General features: G+C 54.7%; 2 protein-coding genes and 1 long non-coding RNA gene across 7 annotated transcripts in view; 1 reads left to right on the plus strand and 2 right to left on the minus strand.

Moving 5' to 3' along the window:
• Nucleotides 1-12,515, minus strand: part of Macrod1 (mono-ADP ribosylhydrolase 1) — a 142,345-nt gene that overhangs the window by 75,820 nt on the left and 54,010 nt on the right. The window lies entirely within an intron of this gene.
• Nucleotides 1-12,515, plus strand: part of Flrt1 (fibronectin leucine rich transmembrane protein 1) — an 81,293-nt gene that overhangs the window by 46,102 nt on the left and 22,676 nt on the right. The gene's annotated exons all lie outside the window — the stretch shown is intronic.
• Nucleotides 696-3,948, minus strand: LOC147829504 (uncharacterized). Its single transcript, XR_015448850.1, has 2 exons — nucleotides 2,384-3,948; nucleotides 696-1,888 (listed from the first exon to the last, which is right to left on the minus strand). It is a non-coding gene; the product is annotated as an uncharacterized LOC147829504 (long non-coding RNA).

Raw genomic sequence — 12,515 nt, forward strand, 5'->3', positions numbered from 1 at the left:
CCGCACCCCACCATTTGTCTCCCTGGCTGTGGGCAGATCTCTGCTCTTCCTATCTGGATTTTGGTTTGTCCACAGACTCAGAGCTAGGCTCTGTGACACTGGGCAAATTGTTTAACCTCGCTGATCTCAGTTGCCTTGTTTGTGAAATGAGGACAGTAGTGCTTTTTCAGGTCATGAGCATGAAAATGAGCCAATGCTGGCATAAAGTAGGCATTCTGGTGTCCTTGTCAGGGGCACCAGGCAGGTGGCAGGCATGTCAGGGGGTGCGGGAGTCATGAATGAGGTTAGGGAAATGAGTGTGGGGCAGGGAGTTGTCACCAGCAGGTAGAGTTGGGGGCACAAGGTGGTTATCAGACCCAGGGAGAGTAGTTGAAGCCACTGAGGGGGTCACACAGCAAGAGAGGAAGACAGCGGGGATACTGCTCCACCCTGCCCTCCTCTCTCCCATGACCCTGGCTGGAAACCCCCATGCTGAGCCCTACTGAGGCTGAGGCCCCAGGAACAGGTGGGTGGCATGCTGGGTGTATCTCAGAGTCCTGGAGGCGCCACAGGGTTGGAAAGAACAGGGCCGAGCCTTGACCCTGACCGCTGCTCACCAGCTGGGAGGTCAGGGTGTAGGGGGCCCTGCCCCCCCCCCCCCCCGCTGGAAATCTTGAGTGCCTTTTACGGACATATCCGGGCCTGCTACAAATCTACCCGGCAACAAGGAAGTAGCCCCAGTACCCTCCTCTTGCTCCTCCCCTCTAGCCCTACGGTATATATGTTGTAACAGCTTCTGCAATAAACGAGACTTGATCAGAAACCTGTCTTGTCTCCATCTCTCGTGTCCCCTGTCCCCTCTCATCCTCGCTCCCCCTCTAGGGTCTCCGTTGACTTACCCGCGGGCCGGGACATCAGGGGAGGGCAACTACTGTCTCGGTTTGCCTGGGATTTGTGCCCAAACTGGGAAACGTGGGTCACCCTAGACCTGGGACAAAGCACTTTACATTTCCAGGCCTCAGTTTCCCCATCTGTATCCTGAGGAGCTGACTTTGTGGGGTGGGGGTGGATTGAAGGCAGATGTGGCCCTCAGACTTCCTGTAGCCCCTCTCCACCCACTGTGGACTTGAGAAAATGGGCAGAAACTGTGGGAGACTCAGAGCAGGGTCTCCCCAGTCCCACCAGGTCTACTCTTGGGGCAGAGGGCAGCGACAGCCCCAGAGAACCTGGCCTAGGCCTGGCAAAAAGTAATGGCGACGAGGAAAGGGCCTGTCCTGGCTAAGTATGGGGCTGATGGGAGCATCCCCACCTCAGGTCTCTGTTCTTGCTCACAGGTGGTCTGCTCTGTGTGACCTTGAGCAGGGCACTTAACCTCTCTGTGCCTCCATGTGCCCCTCTAGAATAAGAGGGTTGAATCCAGGGCCATTTTAATCATTTAACAGTTCCTGCAGCACCGATGATAGCACCTTCCGTCCGGGGAGCAAACAGAAGGGAAAGACAACATCTGGGACCCAGTGTCCTGCCATCCTGAGTGCAGGGTTTCAGGAATGTGGCTGGGGACACCCCCCCCCCCACAGCCCCTGCTGTCTTCCTAGGCCCCTAGTTTCACCCTCTAAACTGCCCAGGGCAGAGTGAGGAGGGGCTGGAAGAATCAGATTCAGGCCAGTGGTCCAGTGGTGACAGCAGCCCAGCTTGAGCCTGTGTCCACGGGAAATGGATTTCATGGTGTTTTTTCCGTCCAGCAGCCTAATAGTCAGCAGTTATTTATCGTCGCGCTTCATACTGGGTAGGAAAGCCGCAAATAAGTAAATTCAGGCAGCAGGGCACAATTATTGAGCCTGGTGCTTTATTTCCCCAACTTGTCTCCAGCCTGGCCAGCATTGGGTCGATGATAATTTATGATGAGGCCCTGCAGGGGAGAGGGAGGTGGGCAAATAGCCACATCTGCTTCTCATCCCCCTTTTGGGCCAGCTGTACATGCCCACTGGTGGCTCACAGGTGGCTGGGACAGCAGGGACAGGGATGGGTGGATGGGGAGGCTTTGGGAGGGGGACAGAGAGACCTAGGTAGGGCCTGGCTGTGAAGCCAGCAGCCACAGAACTGGGCAGCCCAGGCTTCAACCTTGCCACATTACTCTGTGGCAGGGGCACCGAAAAGCTAAAACGGAGGGCAGGGGGTGGCAGTGAGTCTCCACTGAAGCATTTGAGGTTTGTCTCCTATGGGGCTCTGGGTGGCACCTGGGCTCAAGAGACCTTGGGACAAAGTAACTTGGGAGGGCAGAGGCAGGACCAAGCCAGGTGATGCAGGCCAGGGACTTGGGGAAAGTGGCACTTGAGGGAGGCCCAAGGACCTCGGGTGCTACAAGACAACAGGTGAGGGCGGGGGCAAGGGCAGTGATGCTCACAGCCCCTGGCAAAGGGGTCCGGGGCTCCACCCTGCAGAGCATCTGACAGTGTCCCCTGTCTCCAGAGGAGCAGCTGATTTGGGTTTCATAATTTACAAAGCTGATTTCATCATGTTTCTTATCCTGTCAAGTTTCCTGTGGTTACAATTCCATTCTTTCCTCTGGAGACATTAGGATGTTAAGTGGGGAAGTGGGGGTGGGGGCACTAAGTGCGAGGGAGGCTGCATAGAGGAGAAGCCTGCCAGGTCTGTGGGCTACAGCTCGGCTAGGGTTAGGATCAAGCCTGAAAGCCTGAGAGGCTTCCAGGGGGAAGAGGAGGCTCCCAGCACCATCCTCAGGGTTGTGACCATGACTTGTGGCTGCATGCATCTTATAGTACCTCATGACCCTCTCCAGGCCTGTGATGCTGCTTCCTCAGTGTCCCCATCACACTGAGGAAACTGATGTCACATTCAGAGACATTAAGGCACCTACCACAGGTAACAGCTGTTGAGGCTGCAGGTGAGGCACACCTATTCTTCCTGTAATAGTGCTCCTGACAGCAGGGCCATGACCCTGCGCCCCAGGGAGGCAACTGGGGTCCAGCCTGGTTAAGGGCTTGTCCAAGGTCATCAGGTGCTAAGGTGGCTTTGGAGCTGACCTCCCTGTATGGCCTTTTTCTCCTAGGCTTCTCCCTGGAGCTCTGAGAAATACTGAGGGCCATTGGGTTACCTGAGCTCCCTCTGAGCACACTCAGGTTGCACCAGAGACAGTGGGGCAGGTGTCCTATGTAATACGAGCTCCCCAAGGGAGACCTGAGGTCCCATTTTCTGACAAGAGCTGAACAAGACCTAATTTTCAGATGGGCAGAGGCAGCCTACTTCCCACTCTAACGGTGCCTCCTGGGACCCCAAAACAACCCTCCCAAGCCAGGGCCATAGCATCCCAGCTGGCCACCATCCTCGAGCAGTGTTGGGCATGTGGCATCCTGGGTGGCTGGTGTCTTGGCACATTTTCAAGCCAGGCTGTCCACAGATGGCTCTGGAAAGGGGCTCAGGAAAGCTCCACTTTTCCTGCTAGTGTCTCCCGGTTCTTATCTCCTCCTTTCCCCCAGCTCTTAAAAAAATTAAACACAGCTGATTTCATCTAGGGAGAATTAGTATTCCAGGCAGGGCCAAGAATGTGATCAGAATGCCAAGGCTGGAGCTATAGGCCTGAAAGGGAAAGGAGAAAGGAGGCACTAAAGCTGGCAGGGCCTTGTGGTGAAGGCAGAGGGCTGTGACCCCACCAAGAAGGCATGAGGGGGGGGCGGTTTAGCTCAGTGGTTTCGCTGCCTGCTGCGCAAGTACAAGGACCAGAGTCCAATCCCCGGTACCAAAAAAAAGAAGACATGGGGGCCCCCCCAAGGGACAGGCTCCTTCAGTTCCACCTAGATGCCATCAGGGGTGTGGCCAGAGCGCCCAGCACTGGATCCAGGACAGGAGGAGGAGACGGGGCAGCACAGGGCAGAGGCCAGGTCTGACAGGGAAGCATCTTGTGGCCCCACCCCAGCTTGCTTACCTCATGGCTTCCTCTGTCTCAACCCTCATCTGCGGAGTATGCATGTGCCTATTACGTGCTGGGCAGGAGCTGGGGAGGCAAAGGACAGGGACAGGCCTGGCCTCACCACTGTCTGACACTAGCACAGGCCTGACCAAAGGCCAGCAAGAGGAACACATGAACATCACACAGCATCTCCCAATGTATGTTTGGAAGAACATGCAAATCCTGGGACACTAACAGGTGTCACCAAAAGCTAATTCAGGGCCAGGGATTTAGCTCAGTGGCATTGTGCCTGCCTCGAAAGTACAAGGTCCTGAGTTTGATCCCTGGTACCAAAAAAAAAAAAAAAAAAAAAGCTAATTCAGTTGGTAACTGCTGGAGCAAACCCACATAAATTGGTATCTGTATGGTGGGACTTCTCAGAGCCTTTGATTGGTAATGAGCTCTGCAAACCTGCTCAAGGCCCCAGGCCAGCTGTGCGCTGACCTTAGTCCTGGCCACACCAGAAAGGCTGGTGGGACTCTGAGGCTGCAGAGTGGAGGCAGGAGGGGTGTGCATTTGGTCTCTGTGTTGAACCTGCTTTGTGACCTGAACAGGCTCTCGTCTCTGTTTCCTTGGACAGGAAACTGAAATGGTGATGGTGTTTATGGACTCTGACGTGATGTGTGACTAGTGCCTGCTGAAGACACAATGCAAGGTGGCTCCTGGTGGCCTATCGCCATCCACATAAGCCACTTGCTGTGTGTGCAGGGTGTTGTGAGAACCCCATCAAGTCAGCTACTGACATTGTCACCATGCTGACCCAGTCACTGCCCTTCTGGGTCTCAGCCCAAGGAAAGGACAATGAGGATCCAGGGAGGAGAGGGCAAAGCTGCAGGTGGGAGACAGGAGGTCAGGCTTCGGGAGGAAGCAGCAGCCAGCTGCAGGACCAGGCAGAGGGGAGGACCCCACCTGATGCGTCGTGCCTATCCAGCCCTTGCCCGGGGTGGCAGACTGGCCCACTGTCTTCAGTATCTGTCTATTACCGATTTCTTTCTTAGTAAACCCTCCCTGCCCAGAAGAAGTTGGTTTCCTCCTCCAGACCCAAATGCCAAGGATGGGGGAGTGACCCTTATCCTGTGGTAGGCTGGATGCTCACAGTCACTTCACACGCCCCTGGGCCTCCTGCTCTGCAGTGTGCTCACCTTGACAAGCTCAGAACTGAACCATGTCCCTGTGTGTATGATCAAGGTGGAAGCAAGGAAGGGATGGGATGGAGATCACCTCCTTCAGTGGGAAGGCTATTTATTCTTCCTTTAATGTGTCCATTTAGCAACCAGAAGCTGGAGCCAGGTGTCCCTCTGCATCTGGTACAGCCAGCCACCTGCTCGGCAGGTACAATCAGGCTGATAGACAGCACGGTGTGGGGAGTGAGAGTGGCCACAAGAAAGGAGGCTGGGGTCAAGGACATATCAGGGGAGGCCACCTGGAAGAGGGGACAGTCATCAGCCAGAATTGAATGGCAGGTTCCCAGAGTGAAGACTTTTTTGTACAGTACTAGGGATTGGACCCAGGGGGTGCTCTACCACTAAGCTACCTTCCCCAACCCTTTATTATTTATTTTGAGACAAGGTCTCACAAAGTTGCTTGGGTTGGACTTGAACTTGTGGTCTTCCTGCTTCAGCCTCTTGAGTAGCTAGGATTACAGGCATGTACCACCACACCTGGCAAGACCTTCCCCAGCCCAATCCTAAGCATGCTAGGCAAGCCCCTGGCCACCAGGCCACATTCCCAGTCCTGAAGACCTTTCAGTTTCCCCACTCCCATCATCCAGTTGCTTATACCATGGGGCAAAGCCTTTGTGCAGGCTCAGTGAGAAGGATCATGTCTCTCAGGGAAAAGTGGCTCAGGGAGGCTGATCTTGCAGGCTAGGGCCCCATCTCCCAGGAGTAAGAAAAGCCCCTGCCTCATCAGGAGGATGTGTTCTTGGCTCTCCCTAGGATCCACAGGGGACCAGAGCCCAGGCACTTCTCTGAGGTCACATGCAGGTCAGGGGCCCAGCAATGGCTTTCACAGAATATTCCCACCCTGCACCCTGAAAAAGAGGTGGCCAATAGTCCGGGGAGCTCCTGGGCCCTGCTGCTCCAAGGGCGAAGGTACCAAGGGCCTCGTTAGCTGTAGCTTCAAAGAAGCTCATTATTAACAAAAGTGTGTGGCAAACCCTCTTTCTTCTCCCTTCTCCACTTAAGGCAGGCTCCCTTGAAAAGGGAGATACAGCTTATAAGGAGAGGCCACAGGGAACCCCCAAGGAAAGGCAGCCGTCCGAAGACGAGAAGCAGCAACATTCTGCCCTTATGGGAGGTTCAGGCTGGCTCTCTTTATTTATTTAAAATACTCTCTCTCCCTTTTCCCCTTCCTCCCAATTCAACGGGCCTCTCGGGCTGGCTTTAAGTCCTTTTGAAGTGTTACAACCATTTTCTCCTCTTTCAATTAACAACAAGAAAAGGAAGCTAATAGCTTCCCGAGCCGATCGCTGTAAATATTACCAGTCTGGCCGCCCAGGCCCAAGCCCACAGTGCACAGCTCAGCTTCTTTGACCAGAACCAGAGCACATATTTACGGGAAGGAGGGGAGGGGGTGGGAAATTTCTAACACAGAGGCGAAAATCCCCTGGCAAGGGCTTGGGTTTCTGCTGGTGCAGGGAATGCAGAGTGCTGGGGAGCCAGTTCGGGGGCACCTGTTCCTAGAGGGCTAGGGGAGTGCTGCAGAGGGCAGGAGGGAAGAAATGAGGCTGGGTCAAGTGGGGTGGCTCATGCCTATAATCCCAGTAATCTGGGAGGCTGACGAAGGAGGATGGCAAACTCAAGCCCAGCTTGGGCAATTTAGTGACTTACCAAGAGCCTGTCTCAATACAAAAAATAAGAAAGCACTGGGGATGTAGCTCAGTGCAAAGGCCCAGGGTTCAATCCCCAATACTGAAGAAATAAATAAATAAACAAATAAACAAACATGCTATAGGTGAATACTTCTAGAAGGAAAGGCACCTTCCTCCACAGCACCTAGGTTACTCGGGTGACAGCAAGCACACGTCCTGGGATCCTCACTGTAGCTCTGAGGATGGTTAGTGATAGACATCAGAGGAGGACTAGCTTTTTGGACACAGCAGCTGGAGGGGTTGCTGTGGTCCCCGGGGGTACATACTGGACCCCCCAGGACCAGCATAGCTCCCAAGGAGCCTGAAGGGGTACAGACAGCCTGCAAGTTGGGGGTTGGACCTGAATGGGGCATCGGAGGCTGGTGGGGCAGCAGAGGAAGGAAACCTGGTTCCCAACACCCCCTTGCCAAACCCTGGGGGGCCTCAGCTGTGACTGCACACTCCTCTCCCACCCCCGATGGAGAGCCAGTGTGTGGATGTCAGGCCTCTTCATAGCACTAGGAACCAGGCTGGCAGGGCCTGGGTCTGGTGCAGGCCCTCACCTCCCACCTCTCGGAGAGGCAAGTAAGGGCACCGCCGCTGGGTGGGGCGGGTTGAGAAGCCATGGTTCTGCGGCAAAAGCAGGCCCATCTCCTGAAATCTGAGGTTTTGACCTTGGCCGGTGGCACCAGACTCATCACCCTGGGCTCCCTGGAATGCTGCAGCCCCTTCTGGGCATGACAGCCAAGGGACACCAAGGTCTGCTGGGTAGGGCAGGCAGGCAGGGGGCAGACAGTTCCCCAGCAGGCCAGGCCCTGCCGATCCTGGCCCCTCTTAGACATACCCTGCCTTCCCAGGGGGCAAGGAGCAGCCAGCAGAGGACCCCTCATAACTGCCTGGCCACCTGCAGCCCCCTTGAGGGTCCCTATGCAGAGGCTGAGGGCAGCTGTCTGACCCTCCCTCTGTAAGCCCAGCTGAGCTGAGTGGGAGACGCCCACACTCACAGCCCCAGCTCCTCCTGCCACCTTTGTTCAGAGATTTCAAAGGCACAGGGCACTTGGGGCAGATATGGCCTCTGTGGGTGTCTAAGCTCTGCTGTCTCCAGCTGCCACGGACCATGGTGCCCTCCTGCTTAGCCACACTGATGGAGTGGCACCTCCAGACTTGGAACCTGCATGCTTCCAGCCCCTGGAGCTTGGTCGGAGCAGACAGCTGGCAGGTGGCTGGGTCTCCATACAGTGTGGCCTGGCCCAACACCAGGGCAGGTGCGAATTCCCAACCCTCTGGCCACAGCTGCTTGCACATAAAGGGAGGGAAGGAAGGAAGGTCTGTCCTACAGTAAAAGTCTTGCACTTTTTCTCCAGAGAAGCTCTGTTCCCACAAGCGGGGCTCCCAGGACCCCTGGAGCTGCGGGCTTCCCTGCTCTGGATGCAGCCCCACCCTTTCCCAGGGTTTGTCTCTGAGGGTGGGCACAGCAATGGGATAGGCCTCCTGCTGGGCGGGCACACTCAGCTGACTCCCACACCCACCAGTACACCCATCCCTGGAAGTCTGGTTTTGTCAGGAGATGGTCTAATTAGCAGAGTGGAGGCTGGGAGGGTTCGCACTGCTTAAGCAGGCTCTCGCCTCCGCCCCTTCGCACCCCATGTGCTGCTGCGCTTGGGTGCCATGCTGTGGTACCAGGCCTGGGGGCCAGCAGCAAGCAAGAAGGGGGCTGGGCGGTGGGAAAAGCTGGACTCCCATGGGCCCCCAGAGGCACCTCAAGCCCATACTGCTTGGGCCACCTTTGATACCACCTGGTGTTCAGGGCCAGGCCTGGGAGCTGGCACTCCATGGTGCTCCTGCCTGCGCTCCTGGGAGCACTCTACTTCCTTCCAGCTCCATCCTCAGGGAGGAGAACCTGGGGAGCCTTCTGAATCAGTCCCTTCTGTGCTCACCATGCCCAGCACAGGCCCTGCTCCCTAAGACACTCTCCCAGCCTCTCAATGTCCCCTCCTTGCATCCAAAGACCAGTTCTCCACACAACAGCCAGAGTGCTCTGTCTGCCCCTCCCTGACTGTGTCCCTTGCTGGCTCCTGCTGCTTTTGGCAAGAAGGCCAGGCCCCTCAGCACCGAATTCTGAGCTCCCTGAGGCCAAGCTCCTGTCCCCTGCTACAGCTCCCGTCACTGACCCTGCTAACTCAGAGCTCTAGACACCAGCCTGCTCACTGCACGAGCCCTCCATTCTAAGACTTTGCACATGCGCCTCCCACCTTATTCCTGACCCTGCTGACCTCGATCCAAGGAGCCTCCAAGTGGGAACACCAGCCCTGTCCTGCAGCTCCCAGCCCTCACCTCTGCTGCCTGTGGGGGAGAGGGAGGGAAAGTGACCCTGCAGCCCCCAGGTCTGTACTTGTAGGAGAGAGGAGTGACCACTCTGGGTGATAGGACAGAGAGAACAGGCCCTGTGGCTGGCCATGCGGTGGGGGCGTCAGCAGCGATGGAACAAACATGGGGGTTGATTACAAAGAGCCTTTCATCTGTAAAGGTCAGATTCTGCCACTGACCTCAGCCTGGAAGTCCGAAATGAAAACAAACCCCAGCCCCCAGCTCACACTGCTGTGACCTGCTTGCAATGATTCAAACTCTGCCCTCTTTGTCACAGAGCAGCATTGGCCAGGGAGGGGGCATATTGTTCACTTCAAACACCACTCAGCAGTCACCAGCCATAAAGCCACCTGGGTTTCCAAAAGCACGCACCAGGCATCTGATTAATGACATGCACATAAAACCTATCCCTGAGAGCCATAGGTTAGAATGAAACAGGAGGGCTAACTGCTAATATAGGAATTAATACCAGCAGGCACCATTCTCTAAGTAGTTGAGAGCTGTAAAGCTTAAGACTGGTTCAACTTGGGGAGGGATGGAGAGACTGAGGGCCAAAGGTGGGCAGTGGCTCTGGAGGACAGGCTGGAGGTCAAGGGGGAACCGAGCCATACCTGCTCCACTCTGAACTAACACTGGGCTTATGTATGACTGTCACGGGTGTAAAGGATCCCAGAACCACAGCACAGTGTCTTCCTTCCCAGAAAGCCCATGGGATCCACCCCTCTACCAAGGTGGGGAAGGTGGGCTATTCACTCCATAGTGCCTGGTGCTGAGGCCTGCTCACCAGTGGCCTCCCCATAAGACTGTGACTTCCCAGAGGATGAGGGGTTCTCTTTTTTTTTTTTTTTTTGGTACTGGGGATCGAACTCAGGACCTTGTGCTTTCGAGGCAGGTGTGGCATCATTGAGCTAAATCCCCAGCCCAGGGCTTCTTTTTAAATTAAAAAATATATATATTAGTACATATTTGTTTTGTTTTGTTTTGTACCGGGGATTGAACTCGGGTCCTTGTGCTTGCAAGGCAGGCGACAGAACCACTGGGCTAAATCCCCAGCCCATTAGTACATATTTGTAATACATAGTGATTACATTCGATGCGGGGAACGCGTTCAAATACATAACACATTTTAATTTTTTCTATATCCCCTTCCCCTCCCTGCCTTCCCCTTCCCCTCCATCTCTTGGTGAGGAGTCCTCTTTGGATCCCCAAAGTCTTGTCCAGTCCTAGAGCATGATGAGACTCAGTATATGTTTGCTGGGTAGAAGTTGAATGGTAGAAGCCAGCTGGCTGGCTGGCTGGATGAATGGAGAAATGGTAGATGGAGGGATGGAGGGATAGGAGAGGTGGGTGGAGACTGACAGAGGGAGATATTGAGGGAGGCAGAGAAGGATGAATGGATGTATGGAGAAATGGAGGGCATGGGGAGAGAGGAACACATGAGAAGGCATCAGGAGAAACATAGGGCTTGTGCTTCAGTGTTTGTTTAGTGGTGCATTTCCCTTTTTTTTTTTTTTGAAACCAGGTCTCACTGTGTAGTTCAGGCTGACCTTGAACTCACTATGTAGCCCAGGCTGGCCTCAAACTCACGGTGATCCTCCTGCCTCAGCCTCCCAAGTGCTAGGATTACCGGTGTAGGGTATCACGCCCAGCTTAGTAGCACATTTTTTGTTGCACTGGGTCTTGGCTTGGTGCAGGGAGAAGGGAATCGGCCTGGGATTTGAGGCCCCGGCTATCCTACAGGTTATATGACCTTGGACAAGTCCTTCCTCACCTTTTCAAGCTGCACAGTGAGGTGGTCCTCTACATCCTGCCAGCTGTATTGGGCTGTCCCAGGCTCAGGGAAAATGGCAAAGTGGAAATTCAGGAAAAAGTTAAGGTGTGTGGTTCCTGGGTAGATAGCAGATATGTATGGGCAGAACTGGGCGGTTGGGTGCTTGGCTTTTTCTTCCCTTTCAAATTTCTTTTACTAGAGTTGTGATGTTAAAAAAATAAAATAAAATTAAGTGAGCATCTCAAAGAACTAACAAAGGAAACCTTTTACTGTATGGACACAAAAAATGATTCTCTGATGCAGAGAGCAGACCTGGAGGCTGGGGCACAGGGCAGGTCTGGGCAAGCTCAGCAGAGCAGGCTGAGTGAGCAGGTGCCCTTCAGGGGCTAACGAGGGCCCTCATGACAGATCCCTAGGGACCCTAGAGTCCCTGTGTCTTTGGCTAAGCACTAATTTTGCATGCTATGGGCTCCACCGTCTAGTAGTGTGTCTGCTTCAGGCACTGGGCTCTGGTGGTAGGTGTGTGCCAGGCGAGCTCACTTCCATATTTATTCCTGGGCCACGTTCAGTTCAGTGAATGCAGGTGGCTACTAATGATCGTCATTATGCACCCTCACGCATGAAGAGCCACAGTGCTGCCCAGAGCACACACACCCAACCACTGCCAGCCAGGCTCACCTGGAAAGCCAGTATCCCCCCTGATGCCCGTAAGGCCACACTTGCCCAGGGCAGGGACACCCCAAGGGTCCAGTATTGGCACAGCACCATCTCCAGGAGACTGCAAAACCTAGGGAAGGGCAAAAGATGTACAAAGCTGGACAGGCCCACCAGGAGCCTGGTTCAGACTTTTGGTTTCTCAAATAAGAAAACAGAGTGTGTTCACTGGGTGCATTTATGAAGTACCTACTGTGTGTGTGGTACTGAGCCAGGTGGTGCAGGAGAGTCCAGCCTTAGATACTCCCTTCAAGCCCGGAAAAGAATTCCTTTCATCATGTTGTGTCATCGCCATTAGGGACTCAGCTGCCTGGGTGCAGGGAAGGAAGGGTGACATTTGAGATGATTCTCACAGGAGGGAACAGCACAGGGAAGGGCTTGCAGAAGCCTGATGGGGAAGCAGGGACCAGGCCTCATGGGTCTTAGAGACACCAAACCACGTTGCCTCTGTCCTGCATGCTGTGGGAGGACCACCAGCATGGACTTGGCTTCTTCCTGGATATGTGATTCCAAAATCAGCACTTGGGCGGTTTGCATGTGCCGTGGGGAGGCAGTTGGAGTTCCTTGGACACAGTCACCAGCCTCTCTATTCAGAGGCCCAGGTGCCCCCAGCAGTATAAAACAATTTCCTCACCCTGGCCAGGGAGGCAGATGACCTCATTGGACTCTTTCCATCTCTCGCTTTCCTAGAGAAATTACAATTTATAATTGGATGAAATCACGCGGGTGGTAATAGCAATAAGGGCTCGTGCTGGAGCTCACTGCTTCCCCCTCATGCAGGACTGTCCTCGTCTTTCCTCTTGTCCAGTTCCCTCCCTAGCCTCTCTAGGGGCTGTGCCCACCAGCCTGCTAGCACCTGGAGCTGC

Source organism: Heterocephalus glaber, unplaced genomic scaffold, assembly GCF_053883595.1.
Source record: "Heterocephalus glaber isolate CG9 unplaced genomic scaffold, H.glaber_assembly_v1.0 deba00000594, whole genome shotgun sequence".
NCBI classification, from domain to species: domain Eukaryota; kingdom Metazoa; phylum Chordata; class Mammalia; order Rodentia; family Bathyergidae; genus Heterocephalus; species Heterocephalus glaber.